At 44.4% G+C, this 14,226-nt stretch overlaps 1 protein-coding gene and 1 pseudogene across 1 annotated transcript in view; one reads left to right on the top strand and one right to left on the bottom strand.

The window, feature by feature from the left end:
• Positions 1-9,624: 9,624 nt before the first annotated feature.
• Positions 9,625-14,226, bottom strand: part of ASGR1 (asialoglycoprotein receptor 1) — a 29,458-nt gene continuing 24,856 nt past the window's right edge. Inside the window, exons 9-11 of the transcript XR_012328855.1 lie at positions 13,448-13,516; positions 10,727-10,893; positions 9,625-10,627 (exon numbers count right to left, since the gene is read on the bottom strand). The gene's annotated coding sequence lies outside the window, so the exon portion shown is untranslated. The remainder of the gene's footprint in view (positions 10,628-10,726; positions 10,894-13,447; positions 13,517-14,226) is intronic.
• Positions 10,674-12,953, top strand: LOC109548637 (FUN14 domain-containing protein 2-like; annotated as a pseudogene).

Here is a 14,226-nt window from a genome sequence, read left to right as displayed (position 1 = left end):
GAATTCATGTTTTAAGTGTTTCTAACTGGTTAACTTATTTTTTAAACGGGTTCCCCACATCCCCAAACCCAGAAAAGGCTGATAACAAAAGAGTTCATTTGTTCCGAAAACAAACCCAAGTTTTTATTTCCCCAGTAGGCACATGACCCTCTGTTTTTGGAGGTCCTTAAATGTTTGCAATAAAAATACAATTTGTCAGGGTACCTAAATGACATGTTCCTTTAAGGATTGAGCCCCTCCCTTGAACCACAAACCTTATTGTTTGAGAACCGTCCCTTGTTAAGGGAGGTTGGAATATCTATTATGTTTCTAAACAGTATCCAAGACAAAGAACAACAGTTGGACTGTTGTTGAACTGTAGTTGTTAGATCAAAAAATGTTATTATACGTTGGATTGAACTTGAAAGAACTAATTTTGTATTTTAGGTTTGTGGGTTGTTCTCTTTTCCTCCCTAAGAGCAGAAAACACAGCCCTGCTGTGGGAGCTGGTGGGAGGGCAGAATGGTCTCCCTAGGCGATAAAGCCGCCAACCTCCGGGGAGGGGGGGGGGGGGACAAGGAGCTGGGAGAGAAGAACTACAAAATCCAAACCAAATTTAAAAGCTTCCTGTTGAACTTTTGCTCCTTTCACCCCAGGAATGTCTCCACAGCAAAACAAACTACTAAAACTACAAGGCAGGCTTGTTTGATAGCAAAGCCCCTCCTCTGCCTTCTGCATGATGGAATGCAGGTCGCTAGGATGATGGGGGTTTAGATCGGAGGAAAGAAGGCATTTCCTCTGCTGTGTGGCCTAGAAACTGCAGGGGTGGCCAGAGGGGGCCCTAAAAGGACACAGGGGGCCAACCTCATTGTCAACGCTCCCAGCGGGTATCTCTGTTCAAAGCAGTGCTATCCTTTTACACCGGCCTTCCTTGCCCACGCTGACGTCATGCAAAGGAGGAATTTGGGGATTCCAAAACGGGAATTCAATACAAATCTTGCTGGATGCCTTCCTCGCTTGTAGGGTTTAATTTCTTAATAATCCTAACTGCTCTGGAGAGAGATTTTTATTGGTGGATTTGGCTCTTTTGTAGCATCACAGATTTTCAGAGGTGGCTCTGAATTTTACATGCATCCACGTAGGAAGGGAGCTGTCTTCATTTGCTAGGGCTGCTGGGACAAAGTACTGCAGACTGGAGGGCTTAAACAACAGAAATTCATTTTCTTGTAGTACTGGAGTTTGGAAGTCGAAGATCAAGGTGTGGGCAGGTTTGGTTCCTTCTGAGGGTCGTGAGGGAAGGATCTGTTCAGGGCCTCTCTCCCTGGTTTGTAGACGGCCGTCTTCTCCTTGTGTCTTCACTATATGTGTCTGTATCCAAATTTCCCCTTCCCAGTCATGGATTAGCGCCCACTCTAATTACCTCTCTTTAACTTAATTATCTATTTAAAGTCCCTGTCTCCCAATACAGTCACATTGTGAGGTACCGGAGGTTAGGACTTCAACGTATGAATATTGGGGGGACACAGTGCAGCCCTTAACAAGAGTATAATACAAAGTTTATGCACCTAGGCTCTGATGGCCAACTTGAAGATATGCTTTTTGGACAAAGCCTGCATTTGGGGACTGCTTCTGTATTTGTACACAGGTATAGGCTGCCCTCTCTGAATATATGTCCTTTCTGTGGCTTTACCGCCCCCCCTCAAAGAAATTGCCCCCCCACAAAAAAAGCAGTTGCACTCTCACTGATTGTTGTAACATTGGCATTTGGTCTCGGGTTCAGGGAAGCCAGTCCTAATGTCTCTGGTTGTAATGTCCAGAGTGAGACAGGAGAACTCTGCAGTCCACATCTCTCCCTGAGAGATGCATGCCTGCCTTTCCCCTACCCGTCCAGGTCTCTCTTGGTATCCATGCTCTACTCCTCCCACTGTGGAAGTCTGCCTGTGACCACCTTGAGGCACCCTGGGGTGACCCACAGCCAATGCAGGTCTGACTAGGAAGCAGGACCTGGTCTGATCAAGCTGGAGCTACCATGGTCATGATCTGGCTAGGCTGACCTTGGCAACACACTTGAGACGTTCACCATTGCCCATTTTGAGTCGTAGGATTAAAGAGACAGGTCTGTGTGACACCTAGTTATTTTATTGATAGGAATGCACTTCCGAGAGATTCTGGATTCACTGAGTTAGTCAAAGGAGCGGAGAGCAGCTCTAACAATTTGGCTGATCGATTGAAATCTGCTCTGTACTGGTAGAGATTGAGAGTGTCCCTGGTATCATGCAGACGAAAGAATACAAAAGCTGGACCTCATGATGGGGGCGGGGGAGGGGAGGTTGGAGACCAGCCAGTCACCCACCTGGTAGCACTTTACTGGTTAATGGTATTGGACGTCATGGAGGTGGCAGCATATATATCTAGTCATTATTCAGCCTATAGATTTGCCTTCACTGCCTGCAGTGCTTCTGCCAGCACCACCACTCATGCCTGGACTTTCAGAAAGCCTTACTCACAGTTGCGGTATACACAACATACTCCTGAGCCTGCAACTCATTTTACAACAAAGGAAGTACAGCACTGGGCTCAAGCCCATGGGATTCACTGGTCCTTCCTTGTACGTCGTCGCCCAGAAGCAGCTTCTCTGACTTCTGGTGGGATGATTTAGTCAACACTGCCTAACTGTGCCAGCTGGGCGACAACACCCTGTGAGACTGGGGTGCTGTCCTACAGGAGGCTCTATAGACTTTGAACGGTTCCTCCCATAGCCTGGATTCACAGGTCCAGAAATCAAAGGGTTCTTCTCCCTATTCCATTTAATAACTAACTCATATTTAGCTTCTGTTCTACCAACTTTAGAGTCATTAATTCCCAAGGGTGAAATGCTTCCATGAGGAAACATGATTGGTTGCACTGAACTGGAAATGGTATCGTCCCCATGACCATTTTGGGCCCCTCCTGCCACTGAACCACAGAGAGGTTACTATACTGTCTGGAATGATCGATCATGGTTATCAAGAAGGAATGGGGTTGCTCCTACACAACAGTGGCAGGGAGGAGTATATCTAGAATTCGGGGCTTCCCTGGTGGCGCAGTGGTTGAGAGCCCGCCTGCCGATGCAGGGGACATGGGCTCGTGCCCCGGTCCGGGAAGATCCCACATGCCGCGGAGCGGCTGGGCCCGTGAGCCATGGCCACTGAGCCTGCGCGTCCGGAGACTGTGCTGCGCAACGGGAGAGGCCGCGACAGTGAGAGGCCCGCGTACCGGGAAAAAAAACCAAAAACCTAGAATTCGGAGGATTCACGGGCAGCCCTTGGTCCACCCATGCCTTATAGTAAAACTTAATGGAAGACTGCAACAACCTAATAAAGGCAGAAAAACCAGCGACTCTCCGGGAATGAAGGTTTGTGTTTCCCACCAGGAAAAGGCACCCTGTCTGCCTACTTTAGTGCATGCTGAGGGCAGAGGGAACAGGGGATGGGTAGTGGAAGAATGACATCATAAAGATGAACTACAGCTCTGTTCCCATAACAGAAAGAAGGACTGTAGCAGATATGTATTTCTTCTTCCTTGCTTGTTACAGATTTGAATCCATTAACCAGTTATTTCCTTTTTCCCCTTTTCCTTTCTCCTCCCATATCATATAAAGAGTGGTGGTGGTGGTTAACTTTAAATTTTATTTTTCAGGTCACATAATATCCAGGAGTGGTTGTGACAGAGCTAGAGGAGAAATTAACATCACCCAGAGATGGATAAGGGGAATGACGGGACTTTCTGTCTCCCCTTTTTTGGGCATCTTTACTGGAATGAAAAACAATTCTACCCATGTTGGGTAGAAGTGTGATATTGTTATTATTATATGAAAATTAAGCATGGGTAGAAGGGTGATAATATTGACCCATCCTTGCATTTCCTAAATAAAGTCCATTTTGTCATAATGGTACCAATTCTTTTTTTAAAACAATTTTTTAAATTTAAGTATAGCTAATTTACAATGTCATGTTAGTTTCAGGTATACTGCAAAGTGATTCAGTTATATATATATTCTTTTTTAGGTTCTTTTCCATTATAAGTTACTACAAAATAATGAATATAGTTCCCTGTGCTATACAGTAGGTCCTTGTAGTTTATCTATTTTGTATATAGATATTGGGTCCCAATTCTTTTAATGTGTTGCTGGATTACATTTGCTAATATATTATTTAGTATTTTTGTATCAATATTTATAACTAAAATAGGTAAATAATATTTGTGTAATTTTTATTAAGCTTTGGAATTAATGATGTATTGCCTTAATTAAAATAATTTGGAGGTTTCTTTCCCTCTTTTTCTGTGCCTGGAACAGTATCCACATAATCTCTAAAGGTTTGTTAGAATTTTTTGCAAAATCATCTGAGTCTGATCCTTTAGGGGAAGCTATTGGCTCTTTGAAAACTACTTCTTTTATTAGAAATGTCTGTTTATATTTTCTCTCTTCTGGGATTTTTTTTTTTTTTTTTTTTTTTGCGGTACGTGGGCCTCTCACCGCTGCGGCCTCTCCCGCCGCAGAGCACAGGCTCCGGACATGCAGGCCCAGTGGCCACGCGTGGCACGTGGGACCCTCCCGGACCGGGGCACGAACCCATGTCCCCTGCATTGGCAGGCGGACTCTCAACCACTGTGCCACCAGAGAAGCCCCCGCTTCTGGGATATTTTAGATGAATAATATTTTTTTAGAAAATGATGAAGCTTTTCAAATTTGTTTTTTATGAACAACAAATGAATTAACATGTATTTTCATCTTCCCTCTTTCCTTCTCTCAACTCTACCACTGAATTTTTGTTTTAGTCTTATTTCTACGCTAAATATATTCAACATTCACTACCTTCCTCTCACTAAAATTTACTCAGTTATCCCTTGGTTGACTCAAGTTCTTCCTCTAGTAATTTCTTTAAGAAGAGCTCCTGATGGGAATTCCCTGGTGGTCCAGTGGTTAGGACTCTACACTCTCACTACTGAGAGCCTGGGTTCAATCCCTGGTCGGGGAACTGGAATCCCACACACACACACAAAAGAGCTCGTGAGAACAATATTTCCCGAGATCATACATGTTCAAAACTGTCTATGGTTTAGGGAATAAAAAGACAAGCCACAGTCTGGGAAAAACAATATTTGCAAAACATATATCTGATAAAGGACTTGTGTCCAAAATTTACAAAGAACTCTTAAAACTCAACAATAAGGGACTTCCCTGGCAGTCCAGTGTTTAAGACTCTGTGATTCCACTGCAGGTCGGGGAACTGAGATTCCACATGCCACACGGTGTGGCAAAAAACAACAACAACAACACCTTAACAATAAGAAAACAAACAACCCAATTGAAAAATGGAGAAAAGATTTGAACAGCCACCTCACCAAAGAAGACACATGGATGGCAAAGAAGTATCTGAAAAGATGCTCAACATTATTTGTCATTAGGGAATTTTACATTAAAACGACAGTGGGTACCACTACACACTTATGAGATGGCTAAAATCCAAAACACTGGCAACAAATGCTGGCAAAAATGTGGAGCAACAGGAATTCTCATCATTGCTGGCAAGAATGCAAAATAGCACAGCTACTTTGGAAGACAAGTTGGCAGTTTCTTACAAAGTTAAACATAGGCTTACCTTACAATCCAGGTGAGGTAAGCATGACCTTACAACGCACCCAGGTGTTTACCTAAATCAAGAGAAAACCTAGGTCCACACAAAAACCTGCCCACAGTAGCTTTACTCATAATTGCCAAAACTTGGAAGCAACCATAATGTCCTTCAACAGGTGAATGGATCAGCAAACCGTGGCACTTCCATGCAATGGAATATTATTCAGTGCTAAACAGAAGTGAGCGATCAAGCCAAACAGGAAATTTAAATGCACGTTACTAGGTGAAAGAAGCCAGTCTAAAAAGGCTACATGGTATATGATTCCAACTCTGTCAGATTCCGGAGAAAGAGAAACTATTGAGACACTAAAAAGATGCCAGGGCTTCCCTGGTGGCGCAGTGGTTGAGAGTCCGCCTGCCGACGCAGGGGACACGGCTTCGTGCCCCGGTCCGGGAAGATCCCACGTGCCGCGGAGCGGCTGGGCCCGTGAGCCATGGCCGCTGAGCCTGCGCGTCCGGAGCCTGTGCTCCGCAACGGGAGAGGCCACAGCAGTGAGAGGCCCACGTACCGGAAAAAAAAAAAAAAAAAAAAAAAAAATGCCAGAAGGAGTTGGGGGTGGAGGAGAGAAAACCGTCAATGACCTTTTTATAAAATCCTAACCCACGTTTTCTTTCCCTGACTATCTTGTGCCATCTCTTCTGGCATTCGATATGGGTCTGCAGACATCCAAGGCTAGCCTGATTTTTATCCCCTTTTAAGTGACTTGACTTTTTTCCTGGCTGTTCAAAAAATTCTGTATTTTTAAAAATTCAATAACTTGATCAGTTTTCCCTGCCATAGAGCTTTTTCTTTCCCTGTATAGAGTCAAGTCTCTTTTATCTCAGAAAAACTGTCTTGAAGTCATATATTTAAATGTGTGTTCCCCCAATTTCATTTTCATTTCTCTAATGTTTGTGATGTTTTCCTTCCATTGCTTCTTGAAATTCAGCCAGCTCTCATTCCATCTGCCCCTGTTGTCCCATAATCTCTTTTCTGAGCTCTTGCACCTCTGCCTTTGTATCTTCCTTCATCAGGATGATTGCTTAATTAATTTTTTTTAATCCCTAGGAAAATGTTCAATCGGTGTTTTCAGCTGCTCCCTGGCAAAATTTTTTTCTGGTGGGTACTCTTCCTCTACTTGTGAATTTTATGGCTGTCTCCCACATTTTTTTCCCTTTGGTATATCTTCTCAGTGCTGTGCTAGTTACTGTCTTGGACTCGTCATTGAATGAGCTGGATTTTCCTAGGTCGATATTTGTACAGTGTCCTTCCCAGCATCACAGCCCAAAGGCTCTCTCCTCAGCTGCTTCCTCTAAATAAGGCCCAACTGTGGGAGTCTTTGTGGAGCCCCAACTCCTCTGCTTCACTGAACAAACAGTGAACAGAATAACCTCACTCCCTCCAGTTCCTGCTTCTTGCTCTACCCCGAGGATACACCAGAATGGTCCTCTCACCTTCCGGAACCATATTTTTGCTCAGACTTTCAGACAGCTGCAGCCCCCCCATCCTCTTGCCGTGTTCCCACCTTCCCTTTCTCCTAATCACAACCTCTGCCTACTCACAGCTGGAATTTTGCTGTCTGTGGATAGGTCTATTTTCTTGTTTTACTGAAAATGGAATTTTCCATTCTCTTTATTGCTTTTATGTAATTTTCAAGCAAAGCATTTAAAGTTGACTTTTCTGCAGACGTGTTTGAATTGGAAGTCCCTTTTGGAGATTTGAGGATGTTAGAACGGCTAGCAGCAGTGGTTATGGCCTCATGGAGAAGCAGATCTGGGAGAAACATGCCAACGTGCAGAAAAAGACAGAGCATCCTAACAGCATTTGGGTTCCTTCCAGGAGCCTCAAAGATCAGCTCCACCCCTGTCCTTCACAAGGTTTGGTTTTATGAGTCAATAAATTCTTCTTTTGGTTTCTACCACTTCCAAAAAGGGAGTTCTGACTAATACAGGATGTAGCCACACTCCCCAGTAATCTTTTCCTTGTTTGCTTGGTTTCTCCAGGTCCCGCTGCCCCAGCCTGACACATAACACAAGGTGACTGTTGTCCCCCAGGAGGAGCATAAAATAGGTCACCACCATAAACCAGCATCACACGTGCCAGGATGCAAGAAACGGTCAACCGTTGGAAGCCTTACATCCTTTTACCCCGTCCAGCGGCATACCAAGTCCATCCTCCATGCCACGTTCCCTTTTTCCTCACCATGTTGTCTCTGCCCTGCATTCCCGTTCCACCTTGGACATCGTTTCCAGGCTTGACCGCTGATCCCAAGGCTGTATCCAAGCTCTCAGAGGGATGCATTGGCTAGTGGTCCTGGACCCACAGAAAAGGCATTTCAGAGATAGAGGGCTTCCTATAACATGATAAAAGATTCAAAGATTCTTTAAAGATATAACAACTGTAGAATTCTAGGAACTTAAATGAAATAACCTCAACAAACATAAAGGGAAAACTTGATAGAACTACAGAGAGAAACTACAAATCCACCATCATGGTGGGAGATTTCAACATGCTTCTTGCAATTACTAATCGATCAATGCCCCCCTCCCAAAATAGCAAAGATATGGAAGATCTGAAAAACCCAATTTTAAAACTTGATTTAATGACACATATAAAACCCTGCTCCAAAGAATTAAAAATTACGCAGTCTACTCAAGCACACCTGGAATCTATACTAAATTGGCTGAGTAACAGGATGGAGGCAAGTCTCAACAAGTCTCAAGGAAGGAATATCATATAGATCTCTCAACAAACCTCAGTGAGTAAGAAGCCATTAACAAGTAGAGAAATTTAAACATTCTTGTACAGTTGGAAATTTAAAAACCCACTTCGAATGTCTTATAAATCAAAAAAAAAACAGCAACAAATTTTAAATATTTAGAATTGAGCAATATTACAAATATTACACATCAAAACTTGTAGGATGCAGCAAAAGCAGAACATAGGAGAAAATTTATATTCTCACGTCTTTTTATTAGAAAGCACAGACTGGACTTCCCTGGTGGTCCAGTGGCTAAGACTCCGTGCTCCCAAAGCAGGGGGCCCGGGTTCGATCCCTGGTCAGGGAACAGCTCCAGCCTCACTCCCTCCAGTTCCTGCTTCTTGCTCTACCCTGAGGATACACCAGAATGGTCCTCTCACCTTCCGGAACCATATTTTTGGATGCCGCAACTAAAACCCGGTGCAGCCAAAATAAATAAATAAGAAAAGTATAGACTAAATAGCCTTCTTTATAAGTTAGGAGTGGGGGCTTCCCTCGTGGCGTAGCAGTTAAGAATCCACCTGCCAATGCAGGGGACACGGTTCGAGCCCTGGTCTGGGAAGATCCCACATGCCGCAGAGCAACTAAGCCCACGCGCCAAAACTACTGAGCCTGCGCTCTAGAGCCCGTGAGCCACAACTGCTGAGCCCGCGTATGGCAACTACTGAAGCCCGCGCACCTGGAGCCTGTGGTCCACAACAAGAGAAGCCACCGCAACAAAGAGTAGCCCCTGCTCGCCGCAACTAGAGAAAGCCTGCGCACGGCAATGCAAGACCCAACGCAGCCAAAAATAAATTAAAATAAAATAAAATAAATAAATTTAGAAAAGTTAGGAAAAGAACAGAATAACTCAAAGAAAGCTGAGAGCCAAGATTAATTAAATAGGAAACAGAGACTCACCAGAGATTATCAGCAAAGCCAAAGGTTGTTTCTTTGAAATTGACTGAGAACACCAATCACGACAAAAATGCAATTCAGAAGGAAATATAACTTCAGATATAGCAGAGATTAAAAAGAAATAGAATACTATAAACAATATTGGGACATTTGAAAATAAAAATAGAATGGACAAATTACTAGAATAAGTATAACTTTCCAAAAGTTACTCAAGAAGAAATAGAAATCTGAAAATTTTGTTATAGCAAAGCCTTGAAAACAACCCAACTGAGCATCAGAAGGAAAATTAAAATGGGAGAGAGGGAGATCGTAGTAGTCAAAAAATGGAACCCTTTTGCAGTTTTATATGGACATAAAAATATTTCTACATACATTGACATGGATACATCTCACAGACAAAATGTTGGGTGAATAAAAGCAACTTGTAGAATGATTTATAAGTAGGATATTATGTATGTAAAGTCTAGAAACACACAAAATAATGCTAGCCTTTGGTAACGGGCACATACTACGTAAACAAATTAAAACATAAAAACTCATTAACTCCCCCCCCCCCCAAAAAAAAAAAAACTCATTAACTTCAGGGCGGTTTGTTTACCTAGAAAGAGAAAGGGACAGGATGGGCTTGGAAACAGATATGCTGGTGGCTTTAAATGAGTAGGTATCTCTTTAAAAATATATCAGCAATACATGCGGCCAAATATTAAGACCTATGAAAGCTAGATGCTGGGTATATGGATTATTTTTCTTCTGTTTTTCTGTAGGTTTGAAATATCTCTTAATATTAATTTTTTTATTAAAAAGAGACTAGGAGGTGAGGAAGTGAAGACAACGAAAAAGCAACTCAAAGAGTTTCGCTCTAAAGAGAAGCAAAGAAGCTGAGAATTCGCTGAAGTGGTCCGTGTTCCAGAGAGCGGGAGTCTGAGGCGGGAGTGGGGAGAGCTTGTTTGTAACTTGTGGGAATGGTTCAGCAGGGAGAGAAAACTCATGGGTGCAGAGGGGAGGGAAGCCCTGGAATCAGTGAGGAGGTGTGGGCTCCAGGGTCTTTGATAGGAGCAGAGAGGCTCCACCACCATTAACAAAAGGGAAGGAGAGGTGTGTGGTTGGAGATGCAGGCATGGGAGTTGGTACCTGGAGGTGGGAAAGTGAGTGTCTCCTTAGCTGCTGTAACGCCCATCTCAGTGGTTTAGCATCACAAAGCATGTTTCTCACTCACATCACAGTACACAGGAGGACAGGTTTCCTCAGTGGGGCGGCTTAGGGGTCCAGGCCCCTGCCATCCTCGGCTCTGCTGTCCGTTAGGGCCTCCTTAGGATCCCTTCCATCTGGCCAGCTGAGAAGTAAAGAGACAGAATGAGAGGGACCAAGTAGGACGCATTATGGCCAGGCCTGGACACACACTACAGAAGCCAGTCACACTGACGCAACCTACCTCCAAGGGAGGCTGGGGTGTGAATTCCCCCACGATCGGTGAGAGGAGATGAGATCAGTGCCGATCCAGGTGGTCTCCACCACGGAGTATGGGTTGGCGGGGCGGGGTGGGGGCGCTTCTCATCAGACCAGACATTTTCTCAGTGAAGTAAGAAGCAAGGTCATTGACTGAAAGTGAGGAAGGATCAAGAGAGGGAAAATTATAAAACAACGATCTTGGAGAAATGGAGAGCAGATCAATGTATAGAACCTGCAGGAATGTCGGGCAGTTATGAAGAGTCACTTGAAGTTGGTCACAATTTTAAAGTCAGACAGGTCATCATGTGCTGGTGGGGTTTTTTTGTTTTTTGTTTTTTCGGTACGCGGGCCTCTCACTGTTGTGGCCTCTCCCGTTGCGGAGCACAGGCTCCGGATGCGCAGGCTCAGCCGCCATGGCTCACTGGCCCAGCCGCTCCATGGCATGTGGGATCTTCCCGGACTGGGGCACGAATCCGTGTCCCCTGCATCGGCAGGCGGACTCTCAACCACTGCACCACCAGGGAAGCCCTGTGCTGGTGTTTTTGTTGTTATTGGAACTGCTTCATACAGCCACATCCACCTGCCTGGGTTCAGGACCAGAGCAAGAGGAAAAGAATTTAACTGGGGTTGGAGTTTTGCCTGGTGAGAAAGACAGAGGGAAAGAGGAGCAAGGGAATTCAGGGTACGAAAGGATTATAATTTTAATTATAGTTGCTTCAAGCTCGCCGAGAAGGGCAGTAAGCATGACAAGGGAAAGATCATTTGAAGGGGCCACAAGGAGCCCCTGCTTTGTCCAGGAGACGAGCTTGCCTACATGGCTGTGTCCAGGCAAGGAAACTCTGAGGAAGGTTTTGAACCACTGGACCTTGCATGATTTGCTTAAGAGCAGTCATGTCTGGGGAGGAGTCTGGGCCCCGTGCAGAAAAGGCTAGTGTGACCGCCCCACTGTTGATGGGAGACATCCCTGGATGGCACATGGGGTTCATTTTCCAGGAGGTTGGAAAGTTGGCTGCAACGTCTGTGAGAGGTAGATTCTCTCTTCTCCTTCAGTTTGCAAACCATACCGGGTGCATCAAAGTGTACTGGCAGCTTACTTGAATAAGTAGTTTTCAATACGCACTTTTGAAAAATGAAGATTCTCCTACATTTTTTTTAGATGTACAACTAGGAAACCTTCCTCATATTAACAATCCATTTATATGTATTTTCCTTAAAGTATTCGAAGGCCTATTTTCCAAGCACCGTTCTGCCCTGATTGGCTTTTTATTCTGAGAGGTTATGCAACATTTGCTTCATGATAGAACTTTGAGGTCAGTTCCTATCGAATGAGTCCTTCTGCAGATAGCACATTCAGTAGCCTTATCCTTTCGATGGAGTACTGTACCATATGCCCAACTCTGAAAACCTTGAACACGCCAAAATCCATAAAGATTATAAAAGCAAACTAAGCTGTGAACCTATAGTACATGTAGGCATTTAGTTAAGGATAGCAATTCAAACTGACCGGCATCCATTCAAAACAAGTTCCTCCTTCAACCTTATTTTCACTTGAAATCTGCTAGAAGAAACAGCAAACTGAAATTTGTTTTATGCACAAGTTAATACCACTGGCTCAGCAAATACAAATTAGTTTGCTTTGGGCAGGAGACTTTTCTTGTAATGGAAAAAATGCACTACCAAGTAAGAGGACAGATTTTTGCTTAGAGCAGGAGGCCCTTTATTATTGCCGCAGAAAACAAAAGCCTGGCTGCCTTGATGTTTGACACTCACCGTTACTGAAATCTACATGAGGCTTCTTGCTGGGTTTTTGTACACGTGAATATTGTCAAGCTGTGAAAGAAAATGGCTGGAGGTGTGCTTTGTGTGAAAGGTGAGCAATAAAGTATTTGTACTTTCAAAAAAAAAAAAAGTTTACTGGCATCGAGTAGAGAAGGATATGAAGAAAGCCCAGAAATTGCTGAAGATCCCTAAGAGCAACCAGATACCTATTGACCTCAAAAGCAAAACCAAGAAGATGGCATCATTTGTGAGGAAGAATGTTCCAGTGACGGGGGTACTTTTCGGAGGCTTTTGGCTTGGTATGGCATCCTTAGGAGGACGATTCCACTTCCATTGTCCCTGGATGGGTTTTTTCCCCTTCCATCGTTCATCAAAATGTGTCAGTTGTGTTTCCCAACCAGCAGACTCTACACTCCATCAAGAGACACTGAGTAGGAAATGGGGAGAGGACTTATAAAAAAAAGAGACAGAGGGCTTCCCTGGTGGCGCAGTAGTTGAGAGTCCGCCTGCCGATGCAGGGGACACGGGTTTGTGCCCCGGTCCGGGAAGATCCCACATGCCGCAGAGCGGCTGGGCCCGTGAGCCATGGCCGCTGAGCCTGCGCATCCAGAGCCTGTGCTCCGCAACAGGAGAGGCCACAACAGTGAGAGGCCCATGTACCGCAAAAAAAAAAAACAAACAACAACAAAAAAAAAAAGAGAGAGAGAGAGAGACACTGTCTCCTCCTCCTCTTCTCCCGGGTCCTCCTCCCTGCCGTGGCAAATCCGAATGGCTTTCTACAGACATCTGTTGGTACAGGCTAACTAATATGGCCCTAACATGAACTTGATGACCATGGAAGAGACCCTTCTCCAGCACATGCCTCACTTGGCTAATCTCTAGGTCAGCAAGAATGTTTCTTCTCCCCCACACCTTGGATACTTACCAGAATTGTTCCAAGATGTGTCACCTTGGAGGTTGAGTGGATCCTCAAATGCTGTTCCAAACTGTTGATCTGGAAAAGAAGTAGCAAGTGCATAGACCTGGTTATTATGTGCTGCGTGGAAATTAACTTAAAGCATTTGCCTTTAAGTATGAAATATTTTGGCATCTAGGTTTCTACTTTCCTTTTTAGTTGGTTTTAGATTACAGAAACAGAACTGTTGGTACCTGCTATTATTATCCTGACAAAAATGGCAACATAAGCACTATAATTGAAAAATCTGAATATGGGCGAATTTATGCTAAATGGATGTGCTGAAGGTATGGTGTTTGGTGGAAGGTCCTTAGGGAAATCAGTTGATTTCCAGACGGTGAATCATTTAGGGGCATTAAGATATTATCCACGGGAGGACTTCCCTGGTGGCACAGTGGTTAAGAATCCGCCTGCCAATGCAGGGGATACGGGTTCGAGCCCTGGTCCGGGAAGATCCCACTTGCCACGGAGCAACTAAGCCCATGCGCCACAGCTACTGAGCCTGCGTGCCACAGCTACTGAAGCCCGCGTGCGTAGAGCCCGTGCTCCTCAACAAGAGAAGCCACCGCAATGAGAAGCCCGCACGCCACAACGAAGAGTATCCCCTGCTCACTGCAACTAGAGAAAGACTGCACGCAGCAATGAAGACCCAACGCAGCCGTAAATAAATAAATAAAAAGATATTATCCACAGGAAGCTTTCCACCATACAGGTGGAATGCATTCCATGGCTATTTCAAAAGAGTTTAT

Source organism: Tursiops truncatus, chromosome 20 (genome assembly GCF_011762595.2).
Source record: "Tursiops truncatus isolate mTurTru1 chromosome 20, mTurTru1.mat.Y, whole genome shotgun sequence".
In the NCBI taxonomy this organism is placed as follows: Eukaryota; Metazoa; Chordata; class Mammalia; order Artiodactyla; family Delphinidae; genus Tursiops; species Tursiops truncatus.
The sequence above is the reverse complement of the archived record's forward strand: the minus strand, read 5'-3'. Positions and strand labels throughout refer to the sequence as shown.